Genomic DNA, 17,520 nt, shown 5'->3' on the forward strand with positions numbered 1-17,520 from the left:
TCCATAAATTGCACGCTAGCCATCCGAAACATTATTTAATTACATCATCTACAATATTTGCAATCTAAACCCATATCGGGGATGGGTGGGCGGTGCTAAGGGTTTTAGCAGACACTCCGAGAAATAAGAGCAATAATCAATTCTTCGAGCAACATTTGTTATGACTCTTAAGAGTCGCTGGGGACAAAATACACATTTGGCATTATAAAAGAACCCTAGCTACCTAAATACATCGTTTGTATTGTAGGAGATCTGCCGCTGCAAGTGAGTTCAAAGTACATAATGAGGCCAAGATGCCATAGGTAATACTAAGGTTGGAAAAATCAATGCTTAGACATGGCAGCTCATGCTTGAACTTTCCAGAAACATTACAAACCTTGTCTGGGGACAGGGGTGCGGGATTGGGGGGAGCGGTGGGTGGAGGGCGGTCGTATTATTTTAGCAGTGAATTGGTCAGACATTATTTTATTTATCCAATCACAATGAGGACGTAAATCCATATCGCTTCCAAGCATTAAGGAAAATTGAAAAGTGAATGTCAGTTTAGATATAAGTTCAGAGCGGTTCATCCTCAAACTACCTCAGAAGACAGACAACGGTCGATCACAAATATATGCGAGCTCTTGTACTTGAACGTTGCCTTTTAAAAGCACTTATGCCTAAGTAACTGTACATTATATTGTTTTTTTGCTTGCGATGAACATTACTAGCACCCATTAAATTGTGAAAGTGCTTGAATACAACGTCTCAAATTTGCCAGTTTAACACGTTCAGCTCGGACACTTACTGCTGGTGTTTGAAGACAAATGAATGATGCTATTATATCTGGGCAATTAAAAATAATAGCATTCTTTATTTTATCGATGCAGAAATATATTTTCCACAGATTATGGTTCAGAATTTTTCGATTTGTGCTGACGATGATTTTCGCCATTGAAGAAATCAACAAGAACCCAATGCTGCTTCCGAATGTCACAGTGGGTTACCGGATTTATGATACTTGTACCTTGCCGCTTTTAACTCTGAAATCATCATTGGAGATTTTAAAAAGAGGTAAAGACACGTCCTCCAATTTTGCTTGCAAAAGGTCCTCTACAGTTTCTGCAATTGTCAGTGACTCTGGATTCTCGCAGTCTGTAGCAATGGCCACCTTAATTGCTCCATACAGGATTCCTTATGGTAAGAAATTTATCTGTCAATGATCATAGCTAAGGGTACAATCACCACAACTATTGCCATAAGCAAGGGATGAATTCAATTTATTTCAGAACATTAGTCGCTAATGTTCACCATTCCACGTTAAGTCCATGGAAAGTCTTTCTTGATACAAATATATTTAAACGCTAACTAATATTAGTAACATATGCCTTGGGTACAGTATTATTTACAGAAAACTACATTTTCTGTAATTCGATACGTAGTGTTTCTCACTTTCTATCTAAATTATGAATATATGTGACGAAAATACAATCAAACATATTTTAACTGCTAACATTAATTAAATAATTTAGATATTCCCAGGTGTCAGTGGGGATGCTGCACTTTATCAGGGAGGCTTAGAGGGTGTCCTTGTAACGTTTCTGATGCCCACCTTTGGCTCGTTTGCTGTGAAGGATTTCCGGGTAGAGCGCTTGCTTTACCTGGGAGAACTTGACCAAAGACCGCCCTAAGTGGAGGAAGCACATCTGGGAGGGCACTGAGCACCTCAATTCTCATCGCTGAGAGCGTTCAAAAATTAAGCACAGGCAGCGGAAAGAGTGGGCAGCAAACCAGTCCCACCCACACCTTCCCTCAGAGTCTGTGGTTCTCTATTGGATTATACAGCCACCTAAGAACTCATGTTGAGAGTGCAAGTATTCCTCGATTCCAATTTAGATATTGCTTTATAATGTTACCAGGGAAGACTGAGCAGGCTCGGGTTATTTTCTCTAGAAGAGAGAAGGTTGAAAGATGATGTGATAGAGGTCATTAAGATTATGATGGTCTTCGCTAGTGTCGAAGTAGAGAAGATATTTCCACTTGTGGAACGGCGCGCCATAAAAATAAGATAGTCACTAATAAATCCAATAAAAAATTCAGGAGCAATGTCTTTACTCCGATAGTGGTAAGAATGTGGAAATCACCTCCACATGGAATAGTTGAAGAAATTAGCATATGTGCAGAGGAACTAGATAGGTACATGGCAGAGAAAGGAATTGATTATATGCTACAGGGAGAAATGAAGACGTTGGGAGGAGGTTCTTGTGGAGCATAAAGATCGGTACTGAACTATGGGCTGAATGGCCTGTTTTTGTGCTTTAAAATTCCATGTATTTCAAAGTATATAAATGCTTTATGTTCAAAGATATTTGAAGTAACATCAATTGGCAATGTTATTCCGATGTATTTTTCATATCTTCAAGAATAATGAAAATAATCTCCCGGCATAAATAAACGTTCTAAATTGAAAGGTTAAGTGTTCAGATATTGCTTTCACAGCAGCTGAATTGATCTGTTTCTCAATATCTTGTTCCCCGACTTCTGCCTTGTATAAGACGCATCTGAATTGCAAGTGCTGTATTTTTGACTTTGTCACATTGTATCTAACTTAATATAATCTGCTTCTATTGCATTGTTGTTTCACATTAGGAAATATTCCAACTAAGAGTTAATTCAATAGTAAATATATTACTGTGATTGTTAGTTGACGTGTTCCTTCTGTTTCACCTTAATTCAACTTATACCGTCAACATTACAATAAAATAAGCAATGAAGAATATATCAAATACTGATGATGCGTGACTCTTCCAAACATTCAGCATAGATGAAGGCTATTGGCTTTTTGCAAGAGCTATTCAATTAGATCCGCTATGCTGCTCTTTTCCCATAGCCCTGCAATCGAGTATATATTCGAGTATATATCCAATTCCACATTCGAGTATATATCCAATTATTTCCTCTACTCTAAGGAGTGCAATCCCAGTAGATCTATATTATCCATGTAACTGAAATCCATTATCCCTGGTATCGTTCTGGTAAATCTCCTCTGAACTCGCACCAAGTCCTGAAAATCTGTAACAAAAGCCAAAAATGCTGAAAACACACAGTAGTCTCTTTCTGAATCTGTGGAGAAAAGGAAAACAAAGTTAACGTCTCCACTCTTCATTATAGTTATCTGTCACGTTACTGTTTTTTCAAAGATGTAGCATGACCTGCTGACTGTTTCCAGGAGTTTCTGAAGTTGAATGAAGAATACATACTGTACCATTTATCAGCAAATATCAGAGACGACATAGGAAATATTAACATGCTTCATTATTTTTCACAGGTCAGCTACTTTTCCACCTGTGCATGCCTGAGTAACAGAATGAAATATCCATCGTTCTTCAGAACAATACCGAGCGACTATTTTCAGGCAAGAGCATTAGCCCATCTCGTAAAGCGGTTTGGTTGGACTTGGATCGGGACTATTAATAACGACGATGATTACGGTAACTTTGGAATGCAAGCTTTCAATGAAGCAGTCCAACAATTAGGAGTTTGCATTGCTTTCTCTGAGTCTATTCATAGAACATACCATCGAGACAAGTTACTTAGAATCGTAGATGCTGCAAAGAAATCTTCAACTAAAGTTATTGTCGCATTTGTTGCAACTGCGGAAATGACTGTTTTATTGAATGAGATTGTGCGATAGAATGTGACAGATATACAATGGATAGGAAGCGAGGCTTGGGTATCCACACAATTTCTACCTCAGGAAGAAAGTAGACGATTTGTCTCTGGCGCAATCGGAATTGCAATTCGTCAGGTTGATATACCAGGATTGAAAGAATTTCTTATGGCCATTCACCCTTCTATGCATCCAGGCAATCTTTTAATGAAGGAGTTCTGGGAATCAACATTCAGCTGTACACTGATGAGCACAACAAATAGAGCAGATAACATGACATCTGCTGTTTTGAAGGAATGTAGCGGAAGAGAGAGTTTGCAGGCAGTACACAATGAATTTACTGATATTTCGCAGTACAGGCTTACTTATAATGTATGTAAAGCTACTTATACAATAGCCCACGCTCTTCATAACATGATTTCCTGTAAAAATGGTGCAGGACCATTTCCACAAAAAAGCTGTGCCAATATCTCGAAATTTCAGCCATGGCAGATAACGGGTAATTTATTTTAAAATTTTTGTATTTAAAATATTTATATTTATAAACTATTTAATTACAGTCTTGTCAGCCTAACCTCAATGGTGGGAAGATTATTGAAAAAATCCTGAAAGACAGGATACAACTAGATTTGGAAAGGCAAGGATCGATTAGGGAAAGTCAGCACGGATTTGTTAAGGGAATGTCGTTTTTGACTAGAAACATAGAAACATAGAAAATAGGTGCAGGAGCAGGACATTCAGCCCTTCTAGCCTGCACCGCCATTCAATGAGTTCATGGCTGAACATGAAACTTCAGTACCCTCTTCCTGCTTTCTCGCCATAACCCTTGATCCCCCGAGTAGTAAGGACTTCATCTAACTCCATTTTGAATATATTTAGTGAATTGGCCTCAACTACTTTCTGTGGTAGAGAATTCCACAGGTTCACCACTCTCTGGGTGAAGAAGTTTCTCCTCATCTCGGTCCTAAATGGCTTATCCCTTATCCTCAGACTGTGACCCCTGGTTCTGGACTTCCCCAACATTGGGAACATTCTTCCTGCATCTAACCTGTCTAAACCCGTCAGAATTTTAAACGTTTCTATGAGGTCCCCTCTCATTCTTCTGAACTCCAGTGAATACAAGCCCAGTTGATCCAGTCTTTCTTGATAGGTCAGTCCCGCCATCCCGGGAATCAGTCTGGTGAATCTTCGCTGCACTCCCTCAATAGCAAGAATGTCCTTCCTCAAGTTAGGAGACCAAAACTGTACACAATACTCCAGGTGTGGCCTCACCAAGGCCCTGTACAACTGTAGCAACACCTCCCTGCCCCTGTATTCAAATCCCCTCGCTATGAAGGCCAACATGCCATTTGCTTTCTTAACCGCCTGCTGTACCTGCATGCTAACCTTCAATGACTGATGTACCATGACACCCAGGTCTCGTTGCACCTTCTCTTTTCCTAATCTGTCACCATTCAGATAATAGTCTGTCTCTCTGTTTTTACCACCAACCTGATTTGAATTTTTTGAGGAGGTATCCACGAGGGTCGATGAGGGTAGTGCATACGATGTAGTGTATATGGACTTTGGCAACGCTTTTGATAAGGTTCCACATGATAGATAAGTCACGAAGGTTAATGCCCATGGGCTCCACGTTAAAGTAGTAAGTACGATGTAGTGTATATGGACTTTGGCAACGCTTTTGATAAGGTTCCACATGATAGATAAGTCATGAAGGTTAATGCCCATGGGCTCCAGGTTAAAGTGGCAAGTTGGATCCAAATTTGGCTTAGTGGTTGGAAGCACACGGTAAAGGTTGATGGATGTTTTTGTGACTGGAAGGATGTTAACTGTGGGGTTCTGCAGGGCTCAGTACTGGGCCCCTTGTTTTTTGTGGTATACATCAATGATCTAGATTTGACTATAGGGAGTATGATTAATACATTTGCAGATGACACTAAAATTGGCTCTGTGTTTGATAATGAAGAGGCAAGTCAAGGACTGCAGGAGGATATTAATCTACAGGTCAGGTGGACAGAGCAGTGGCAAATGGAACTTAATTTGTAGAAGTGTGATGTAATGCAGTTTTGGAGGGCTCATAAGGAAAGCAAGTACACATTAAGTGCTAGGCCACTTAAAACTAGATTAACAAAGGGACCTTGAAGTGCTTGTCCACAGATCTCTGAAAGCACCAGGCGAGCTGGATGAGGTGGTTAAGAAGGCACATGGAATATTTGCCTTTATTGGCGGAGGTATAGAATACAAGAGCAGGGAGGTTATGCTTAAATTGTATAATACTCAGGTTAGGCCACAGCTGGAGGATTGCATGCAGTTCTGGTCGTTGAATTATATGATGGACGTGATTGCACTAGCGAGAGTGCAGAGGTGATTAACTAGGATGCTGCCTAGAATGCAGAAACTTAGCTATGAGGACAGATTGGAAATACTGGGTTTGTTATCATTGGAATAGAGGAGGCTGAGTGGAGACCTGTACAAAATGTGGTGGAGCCTGGATATATTCGTTAAAAAAGGCTTATCTCCCTGGAGCGGTTAACTACGAGGGGACATAGTTGTAAGATGTGTAGTGGAAGGTTCAGAGGGGATTTGAGGGGAGGCTTCTTCATGCAGAAGGTTGTGGGGGTCTGAAACTCGCTGCCTGGAAGGGTGGTGGAGGCTGAAACCGTCACCACATTTAAAAGGTGCTTGGTTGAGCTCTTGAAGTGCCGTAACCTGCAGGGTTAGTCTGGTAAGTGGGATTAGACTGGATAACCTCTTGTTGGCTGGTGCAGATAAGGTGGTAAATACTATAGCGAATCGAATACAGTGAGGGTGATCACCTGGACTAGTTTTGATTGCCTGGATGGGTCGGAGAGGAATTTTCCCAGATTTCTTTTCCCCCAAATTGGCCTGGCTTTATATCTGGTTGTTGCCTCTCCCAGGAGATCTCGTAGCTCCAGTTGAGCTGGAGTGTAGAATGTTTTGTTGCAAGGGCGTGTTTCGGTTGTGTGGGACACACTGGTTGGCTGGGTGCTTTTTACCTTTATCATAAATTCTTGATCATTGTCATAGGTTTATATATTACCTTCAGGGCTGTTGACCAATGGCCGTGTGACTCTTTATCAACCGGCAATAACATGATGGGCCGAAATGGCCTCCTTCTCCGCTATAGATTTCTATGTTTCTATGCTTCTATTAACTGGATTCAATTCAAACAGTGGCGATCGTATCGGAGTAGAAGGCTATACTAGATGTTCCAAGCTCTTTCTAAACTAAGTCAAATTTACTGTTCCAATCTTAATTCCATTTTAAAGCTTCTACATTATATGAAAACAGTCAACTTTACTACCAAGATCGGCGAAAATATATTCTTTGATAGAAATGGAGATCCAGTGGCCACATATGAAATCATAAACTGGCAGCCCAATGCCCTCGGTGGATTAGATATTGTAGATGTTGGAGTCTATGACGGATCAGCTCCCGCAGGACAAGAATTTATGATACAGGACGAAGCAATTGTATGGAGTGGAGGTCAGATTACGGTAGGGGCAATTAGAACACAACAATGCGCCAAAAGTTGTAGATAACTGACTTACCTGGATCTAAAATTGCAGCCGTGCCTCTTCCTGCATTCAACTGACTTCAAATTCCAGAGGGAAATAATAAACATATGTTTAACGTGTTTTGGCAGAGGTATTGATAAATGTATTTAAAAAATGGTGACTCTTTTGTCAAAATTTGGAGGTAGCTATTAGTTGGTCATGTTTCTAGGAGTGCATAATGCCAGGGTTACCTGTTAAATATTTTTGCAAAAATATATATCATTTTAGAGCGAATTCCTGGTCACAAATGTTCAGGATATTCTCTATCTGTGCTTCTAAATGTTAGGTTTGTGAATGATACAGTTAATTCTGAGATTTTTTTCAGAATTATGTTAAGAACGATTCCGAGCAATTTCCGCTCTGAGCAGATAACACTTTGCTGTAAGCCAGTAAATCAACATCATGCAGGTATGACTTCCAATCTACTCATTGGAATCAAATGAGATTTCGGCGATGCCACAGCAGTCAAGATTCTCCCAGGGATCGTCTATTTGGAACTTTGAACCAGGCAGAATACCTGCTAGACAGAAGCCTGGTTTAGCCTTCCAAATAGACTTTGGTGGTTACATTACTTGGAGGAATTCTTAGAAATAGTGCCACGCACAATTTTATTGTTTTCTTCACAGGATGATGCATTATCAGGTTATATTCTTTCATCCTCAAAAACCAGAGTGCTCGCACTCGATGGAGGGTCGCTTCATGTTCCACTAAATTCCTTTTTGCTCTGTGTATGTTATAACTTTTAATTCTCCGTTCTCTCTAATGCCGAGTTATCCACTTTTGGCCTTTTCAAGAGTGTAAGTCCTATGCCACCAAACGACCTAAAATTGGATAGGTTAATCATATTGCTCTCTGTGTACTGTTCTTGAAGCTTAGAAAGGAGGAACAGAGAGATCGAGCAGTGCTCATAATGATCGTAGTGCAGGCAGAACATTTCAGAAATTGATTGAATACATAGGAACATTTACCTTAAAGACAGGCAAATTATTTTGAATCGATCCTAGCCATAAGGTAACCAACTGTAGAATTGCGTTCAGTTCAGCGAAAACTATTGTGGGAAATTAACTAGAATATGCTAAAGTAACGATCCACTTGAATAACGCAGTAATTGAAACGGAATTGTCATGAAGAAACATTTCAGTTGTTGTTGTCCGTGTCACCCGTGATCAGTTAATAAATATAATTGTGTTTACACGAGATGCTGATAGAGTTGGAAGCGAGACTTCAGAACCTCGCCAGCGCCGCCATTGTTCAGAAGGTGCATCTACATTGTGATAGCTGACCTGAAAAAACTCGATGTAAAATATTGACATAGCAATGCATAACTAACAGCTGAGCGACAAGCTTGGCCAGAAATTGTGACTATAGCAGATATCATCTAGAGCAAAGCAAGTAGACTTCTGTTGATCAACGGCTAATTGAACTAATATTGGCCTTAAAAATGCTACCATTGAAAGTAGTAATTATAATGCATGTGAGAAAAAAATTACATTCGCAAACGCTTTCGTCCTTTATTTTATACTGTTTTGATGTTATTATTTTTGTCAAGAATATTACTATTGATCTTTCAGCATATTTTAAAATTAAATGTTTATTCTTTACTCTCAAAACAAGGCACACATCACACAACACGTCTAGGTAGTATGACAAAAACCTCGCTTTGCATCTTACGCCAATTTTATCCTATTATCTCCATTTCCAATGATATTGGACACATTCTAATCACCTTTGGCTAACCCTGAGATAATAGCAATATACACATAAGAAGACTGCAAGTGAGTGACGTTGAACTATTCTCGGTATGTGCCGATACAGCTGAACCATATGCTGTATTCGTCCGAAATCCACAGATACATATTTTCCAGTGGGTGTCAGCAGAAAATCTGCATTCTATTATCTCTCCAATACGTTTGGCACTGCACAGGGAGTGCTGCACTGAGAGCGGTCCTGTCTTTTGGATGAGACGTTAAACCGAGGCCCCGTCTCTCCTCTCAGGTGGACGTAATATATCCCATGACATTATTTCGAATAAGAGCAGGGGAATTATCCCCGGTGTCCTGCCCAATATTTATCCCTCAATTAACATAAAAAAACAGTTTATCTGGCACTATCACATTTCTGTTTGTGGGAGCTTGCTGTGCGCAAGTTGGCTGCCGCTTTCCCCACATTATAACAGTGACTACACTCCAAAAGTACTTCATTGGCTGTAAAGTGATTTGCGACGTCCGGTGTTCGTGAAAGTTGCTATAGAAATGCAAGTCTTTCTTTATTTCTTCTCTTTCTATGCACTGAATAAAGTGAACCTCATGCATTCAGTTTGAGACCATGATAATCAAATTGATAGCTCTTATATATTTTATAAAACTATATTTATTTCAGACAGGAAATCACATTGTATTGTGATGGTTTTGCAATCTATCTGCAACTAATGATATTTGCTGTTGAAAATCCATATACAAACAGCAATATATTCACAACAGACGAAGGAGTATTTGTTGAGCAGCATGGTATTAGTGGTTTTTCATAGGAACACAAATAGCCTGTTCCGCCATTCAACGAAATGAGGCTGATCTGCGACCTTTATTCATAGAGACGATTTTCGCCCATATCCCTAATACCTTTGGTTAACAGAAAGCTGCCAGTCTCGGATTTAAAATTAGCAATTGGTCTAGCATCAGTTGCCATTTTTGGAAGAGAGTTCCAACTTCTTCCACGCTTTGCGTGTAGAACTATTCCATAATTTAACTCCTGAAACGTCTGGCTCTAATTTTAGATGATGTTCCCCAGTCCTAGAAACCCCAACCATTGAAAAGAGTTTCTCTCTATCTAGCCTATCTGTTCCCCTTAATATCACGTGAACATAGATCAGATTACCCCTTAAACTAAATTCCCGGGAATACATCCCTAATGTGTGCAATCTCTCCACGTAACTTAAAACTTGAATTTTGCTTATAATTTTGGTGAACATACGCAGCAATCCCACCAAGGCAAATATATCCTTCAAATAGTGTCTTGCCCAGAACTGCTCAAGGTACACCAGATGTGTTCTAACCAGGGTTTTGTACTGCTGCTGCATAACATCTACCCCCTTGTAATCTAGTCTTCTAGATATAAAGGCCAGCATCCCATTAGCCACTTTGATTATTTTCTTTACAGGTTGATGACATTGTAATGATCAATGAACTTGGATCCGCAAGTTTTTTTGGACCTCCACTGATTTTAGCCTTTTCCCAGTTAGAAAGTAACTTGTCCCATCCTTTTTTGGTACAAAGTGGATGATCCCACATTTGCCTACATTGAAAACCATTTGCCACAGTTTTTCCCATTCACTAAATCTGTTGATATCCCTTAGTAATTTGGGATTCCATCTACTCTGCATGCAATTGCACCTCTATTTGTGTCATTGGCAAATGTTGATACCTAACTTTCTATCTCTTTTTCTAGGCCAACAGGGATGATCTTACACTTATCTGAGTATAAATCCATTTGCTACTGTTTCGCCCACTCCTTTCATTGTCTCTTTATACTTTCATGATGGCATCTTAACCAATTACTTTGCCAGCAGTCATTTTTTAATCAGCAAACTTGGATATATGATTCTGTTGTTATCCAAGGATTTATAAACATATTGATAATTGAGACACCAACACAGATCCTTGTGGGACAGCACTAGTCATTTTCTTCAAATTCAAATACATACCCATTATCCGTACTCTCTATCTTCTACCGCCTCATTAATGTCTTAGCTAGTGCACTAATGTTCCTACACTTTTAAGAGCATTAATTTTAACTAAAGTTTGTTAGGTGGAACGTTACCAAATGCCTTCTGGAAGTCGAAATAAACTACATCCATAGATTTCCATTGAGAATTACATCAATTGTATCCTCAAAAAATAAATGAGATTCGATTGACATGACTGAGCCCTGTTAGCGCTCTCTGATCAGCTCAAATTTCTCTAAATGCTCAAGTCATTCTGTCCTTAATTAAATATCCCAATAACTTGTCCAGAGCCGAGGTTGAATTAACCGATCTATAATTTCCTGATTGCTTAATCTCACCTTTTAAAACATAGAGTTAAATTTGCAAAATCACCTAAATGAACTTTCTGTTTCTCAATTTTTATATTAAGGCTCCTAGAGCTGTTTGCTCGGAAAGCTGTGCACGTGGGACGAGGAGAGCAAGAAATGGACAACCCCTTTGCTGCTTTGATTGCATACAATGTGCCAATGGTGAAATTAGCAACACCACTGGTAAGAACTAAGAAGGGAGATTGCTTGTTATCCTTATGTGCTGGTAATATGGTAAATGTGAAAGATGATTTCCTTTGATTCTTAAATAAAGAAAACCAGTGAATGAGTACTTTCAGAAACCATTGCAGTTTTCCTTGACCCGCAAACATTGAACATGTCCTTGCTATGTTTTATGTGTTACTAACAAAGAGCAACCAGAGGAAATATTACCAGTGATGTTCTTAAACATTCAATTATTTAAAATAAACACATTGACAGTGTTCTTTTAGCATGAACATCTCCATGATATGCTTGCTGTGCTACTAACAAATAGGAACTAGAGAAATCTTACTGGTGATATTAAAAATTCATTTTTTTAATATTAACATATTTACTATGTTCAATTATCTACATTTATTGTTCTACGAATGATGATTTGCTTTCTTTTAGATTCACCAGATTGCAATAAATGTCCATGGGAATACCGGTCTAATTGGCAACGAGATGAATGTATACTAAAAGAAATTGAATTTCTTTCTTTTGGTGGTTTGATGGGGATTATTCTGATGGTACTGGCATTGCTTGGAGCCTCCATAACGATCGGTGTACTTGTTTTGTTTTATGTTAACAGAGATAGTCCTATTGTTAAAGCTACCAACTCTGAGTTAAGCTTTCTACTACTTTTTGCATTAATCTTGTGCTTTCTGTGTTCAATTACATTCATTGGAGAACTTGCCATCTGGTCTTGTATATTACGTCACACAGCATTTGCTATCGCTTTTGTCCTTTGCATTTCCTGCGTTTTGACTAAAACAGTTGTTGTGGTGATAGCATTTAATGCAACCCTTCCCAGCAATAACATGATGAAATGGTTTGGCCCTATGCAACAACGCCTATCTGTTTGTGTTCTTACACTGGTGCAATGTTTAATATGCACAGTTTGGCTAAGAACCTCACCTCCTTATCCTCGAAAGAACGGTGATTATTTCAATGAAATAATTGTTTATGAATGCAATGTAGGTTCGGCAATTTTATTGTGTACTCGGTTATATTGGATTTCTGTCTTGTGTGTGTTTTGTGGCTGCTTTTCTAGCTCGCCAACTGCCAAACAATTTCAATGAAGCTAAGTATATCACCTTTTGCATGATAATCTTCTGCGCTGTATGGTTAACTTTCATTCCAGCTTATATAAGCTCCCCTGGCAAATATACCATGGCTGTAGAAGTGTTTGCGATTTTAGCATCCAGCTTTGCACTCGTTGTCTGTATTTTTGCTCCCAAATGTTATGTTATCCTGCTGAAAAAAGAACAAAATAAAAAGAAGCACATGATGGATAAAATGGCTTCCAAAGTCCTTCAATGATTCCTTTAAATCTTTGCAATAGTAAATTAAATTAAATAAACTAATTGAAAAACTCGAATAAAATGTATACTACTTGTAAAATATACACATTTCGATTTGAACCATTGTAAAATAGAGATTTGAAATTGTGACTGCATGTAATAAAATTCAGTTAGCAATTTTTAAATGCACCTCATTTATGCTTTCACAGTTGGAATGGGCTTGTCATATGAGCAGAGCATCATAGAGTTGGGACTAGGCTAGTTCAGATTTGGGAGACAATCGCAAAAGGAGGCAGCGATTGGGAGGACCTTAGTTTTGTTACACTAAACTTAGTGGACCTTGATAGAACAATTGTATGTTATTTATAGCATTTTATGTATTGTGCTGCAAAATAAGGTTGCCCCTTTTGAGAATGTTATTTCCCTGCTTTCGGTTTCTAATCAGGAAGTTTTACGTGGCATAAAGCATTTATTTGTGTCCCATTTGGAAACCGGGACGTGGCTTTAAAGCCCGAAGTTTTTTTTTGAAGAAAACGTTTTCGCATTCTCAGAGTGACCTATGATTTCCTGACTATAAGCTCAAATCTTCGCGTTAAGTATTATGTTAGACCGAGGAGAGTAAGGGAGCCTTCGGGTGCCAGCGGTAGCTTTGAGATTAACATGTTCGCCTATGAGTCAGAACGTTGGTGGTTCCAGCTCTGCTCCAGAGACTTGAATGCAACAATCTAGGTTGATATTCCAGTGCGATATTGATGGTGTTACACTGTTGGAAGTGCTTTCATTTGGATGAGAGGTTAAACCGAGGCGTCCTTTGCCCACACAGTTAGACCTAAAAGATCCCACAGTTTGCTTTCGAAGAATAGCAGGGGAGTGCTTCCGGCGACCCAGAAAATATTTATCCCTTAACCACAGTCATTAAATAGATCATCTTGCAATTATCAAATGTTTTGTTTGCAGGGGCTTTCTGTGCATAAAATTGTTAACGTGTTTCCTATATTACAACATTGACTTTGTTTTAAAAAAGTATTTAATTGGGTGTAGAGGACATGCCTAAATCATGAAAGGTGCGATATTTGTGCAAGCTATTTCTTATTTTTCATGACATGCATTCTGGGAATTGTAGTTTACCAGTGTGACATACATACTATAGATGTTAGTCACCAGCATGACATTAACCGTGTTGCATTCGTGCTTACTGAATGTCTACTGCTTGGTTGAGGACATCGCTCGAATACCTGATTAATTTTGATTAATGCGTCCTCCATATTGGTTGATATATGCTGCATCAGTTGAGCTGCGATTTTATATAATCACAGAATCATAGAAATATACATTACGGAAGGAGGCTATTTCGGAACATCGAGTCCGTGCCGGCCAACAAGAGGTTATCCAGCCTAATCCCACTTTCCAGCTCTAGGTCTGTAGCCCTGCAGGCTACAGCACTTCAAGAGCACAAGTTTTTAAATGTGTTGAGTGTTTCTGCCGTTACCACCCTTTCAGGCTGTAAGATCCAGACCTCCACAACACACTGGGTGAAGAAATTTCCCATCAAATTCAGGCTAAATCTTCTACCAATTACCTTAAATTTATGTCCCCTGTTTGTTGACCCATCTGCTAAGGGAAATAGGCCCTCTCTGTCCGCTATATCTGGTTCATTCATAATTTTATATACTTCAATGAGGTCTCCCCTCAGTCTCCTCTGTTCCCATTAACAAAAAGCCAGCCTATCCAATCTGTTCTCAGAGCTAAGATTCTCCCCTCCCGGCAACATCCTCGTAAATCTCCTCTGTACCCACTCCACTACAATCACATCCTCCATGTAAAACGGTGACAAGAACTGAACGCAGAACTCCAACTGTGGCCTAACTAGTGTTTTATACAGTTCAAGCATAACCCTCCTGCTCTTGTATTCTATGCCTCGGTTAATAAAGCCAAGCATTACTTATGGCTTCTTTCCAACTTATCTATCTGACCTGCTCCCTTCAGAATCTGTGGAAATGCACTCCAACAAACCGTTTGTCCCTCTGCACTTCTCAGTGTCCTACCATTTAATCTGTATTGGTGAGGTGTGAGTCCGGGGTCGGAGGCCTATAAAAGGCCGCGAGAGGCGTCGGGAGTTCGTTGGTGAGGTGTGAGTCCGGGGTCGGAGGCCTATAAAAGGCCGCAAGAGGCGTCGGGAGTCCGTTGGTGAGGCGTGAGTCCGGGGTCGGAGGCCTATAAAAGGCCGCGAGAGGCATCGGGGGTTCGTTGGTGAGGCGTGAGTCCGGGGTCGGAGGCCTATAAAAGGCCGCGAGAGGCATCGGGAGTCGGTTGGTGAGGCGTGAGTCCGGGGTCGGAGGCCTATAAAAGGCCGCGAGAGGCGTCGGGAGTCCGTTGGTGAGGCGTGAGTCCGGGGTCGGAGGCCTATAAAAGGCCGCGAGAGGCGTCGGGAGTCCGTTGGTGAGGCGTGAGTCCGGGGTCGGAGGCCTATAAAAGACGTGACTTGTGCAGCTACAGGGAGAAGGCAAAAAAGAAGTAGAAAGAAACAGAAAGGTGACGTCACAGCCTAGGGGGTAAGTGATTGGCTGCTGATTGGTGAGTAGATTTTCTTTTTCTTTTTTATATCAGTCAGTAACTTTTAGCATTGTTGTTGCCAATTTAAGTGTATCTAAGGGTTAAGTCATGGCAGGAGAGCTCGGCCGGGTGTTATGCTCCTCCTGTACCATGTGGGAACTCAGGGACACTTCCGGTGTCCCTGACGACTAGGTGTGCGGGAAGTGTATCCGCCTCGAGCTCCTGACAGTCCGCGTTGCGGAATTGGAGCTGAGGGTGGATTCACTCTGGAGCATCCACGATGCTGAGAATGGTGAGTATCACGTGTAGTGAGTTGGTTTTACCGCAGGATAAGGGTCCTCAGCCAGATAGGGAATGGAAGACCAGCAGGAAGAGCAGGGCAAGGAAGGTAGTGCAGTGGTCCCCTGTGGTCATCCCCCTGCAAAACAGATACACCGCTTTGAGTACTGTTGGGAGGGATGACTCATCAGGGGAGGGCAGCAGCAGCCATGTTCATGGCACCGTGGCTGGCTCTGCTGCACAGAAGGGCAGGAAAAAGAGTGGGAGTGCAATAGTGATAGGGGATTCAATGGTGAAGGGAATAGATAGGCGTTTCTGTGGCCGCAACCGAGACTCCAGGATGGTATGTTGCCTCCCTGGTGCAAGGGTCAAGGATGTCTCGGAGCGGGTGCAGGACATTCTGAAATGGGAGGGAGAACAGCCAGTTGTCGTGGTGCACATTGGTACCAACGACATAGGTAAAAAAAGGGATGAGGTCCTACGAAACGAATTTAAGGAGCTAGGAGCTAAATTAAAAAGTAGGACCTCAAAAGTAGTAATCTCAGGATTGCTACCAGTGCCACGTGCTAGTCAGAGTAGGAATCGCAGGATAGCGCAGATGAATTCGTGGCTTGAGCAGTGGTGCAGCAGGGAGGGATTCAAATTCCTGGGGCATTGGAACCGGTTCCGGGGGAGGTGGGACCAGTACAAACCGGACGGTCTGCACCTGGGCAGGACCGGAACCAATGTCCTAGGAGGAGTGTTTGCTAGTGCTGTTGGGGAGGAGTTAAACTAATATGGCAGTGGGATGGGAAATAATGCAGGGAGACAGAGGGAGACAAAAAGGAGTGAAAAGCAAAAGACAGAAAGGACATGAGGAAAAGTGGAGGGCAGAGAAAGCCAAGGCAAAGAACAAAAAGGGCCACTGCACAGCAAAATTCTAAAAGGACAAAGGGTGTTAAAAACACAAGCCTGAAGGCTTTGTGTCTTAATGCAAGGAGTATCCGCAATAAAGTGGATGAATTAACTGAGCAAATAGATGTTAACAAATATGATGTGATTGGGATTACGGAGACGTGGCTCCAGGATGGTCAGGGCTGGGAACTCAGCATCCAGGGGTATTCAACATTCAGGAAGGATAGAATAAAAGGAAAAGGATGTGGGGTAGCATTGCTGGTTAAAGAGGAGATTAATGCAATAGTTAGGAAAGACATTAGCTTGGATGATGTGGAATCTATATGGGTAGAGCTGCTGAACACCAAAGGGCAAAAAACGTTAGTGGGAGTTGTGTACAGACCTCCAAACAGTAGTAGTGATGTTGGGGAGGGCATCAAACACGAAATTAGGGGTGCATGCAATAAAGGTGCAGCAGTTATAATGGGTGACTTTAATATGCACATAGATGGGGCTAGCCAAACTGGAAGCAATACGGTGGAGGAGGATTTCCTGGACTGCATAAGGGATGGTTTTCTAGACCAATATGTCGAGGAACCAACTAGGGGGGAGGCCATCTTCGACTGGGTGTTGTGTAATGTGAGAGGATTAATTAGCAATCTCATTGTGCGAGGCCCCTTGGGGAAGAGTGACCATAATATGGTGGAATTCTGCATTAGGATGGAGAATGAAACAGTTAATTCAGAGACCATGGTCCAGAACTTAATGAAGGGTAACTTGGAAGGTATGAGGCGTGAATTGGCTAGGATAGATTGGCGAATGATACTTAAGGGGTTGACTATGGATGGGCAGTGGCAGACAGTTAGAGACCGCATGGATGAATTACAACAATTGTACATTCCTGTCTGGCGTAAAAATAAAAAAGGGAAGGTGGCTCAACCGTGGCTATCTATAAAATCAGGGATAGTATTAACGCCAAGGAAGTGGCATACAAATTGGCCAGAAATAGCAGCGA

At 41.0% G+C, this 17,520-nt stretch overlaps 1 pseudogene; it reads left to right on the forward strand.

Moving 5' to 3' along the window:
• The first annotated feature begins 920 nt into the window (after positions 1–920).
• LOC139266276 (extracellular calcium-sensing receptor-like) lies at positions 921–12,819 on the forward strand (annotated as a pseudogene).
• The last annotated feature ends 4,701 nt before the right edge of the window (positions 12,820–17,520 follow it).

The sequence above is a fragment of the Pristiophorus japonicus genome, chromosome 6, assembly GCF_044704955.1.
Source record: "Pristiophorus japonicus isolate sPriJap1 chromosome 6, sPriJap1.hap1, whole genome shotgun sequence".
NCBI classification, from domain to species: domain Eukaryota; kingdom Metazoa; phylum Chordata; class Chondrichthyes; family Pristiophoridae; genus Pristiophorus; species Pristiophorus japonicus.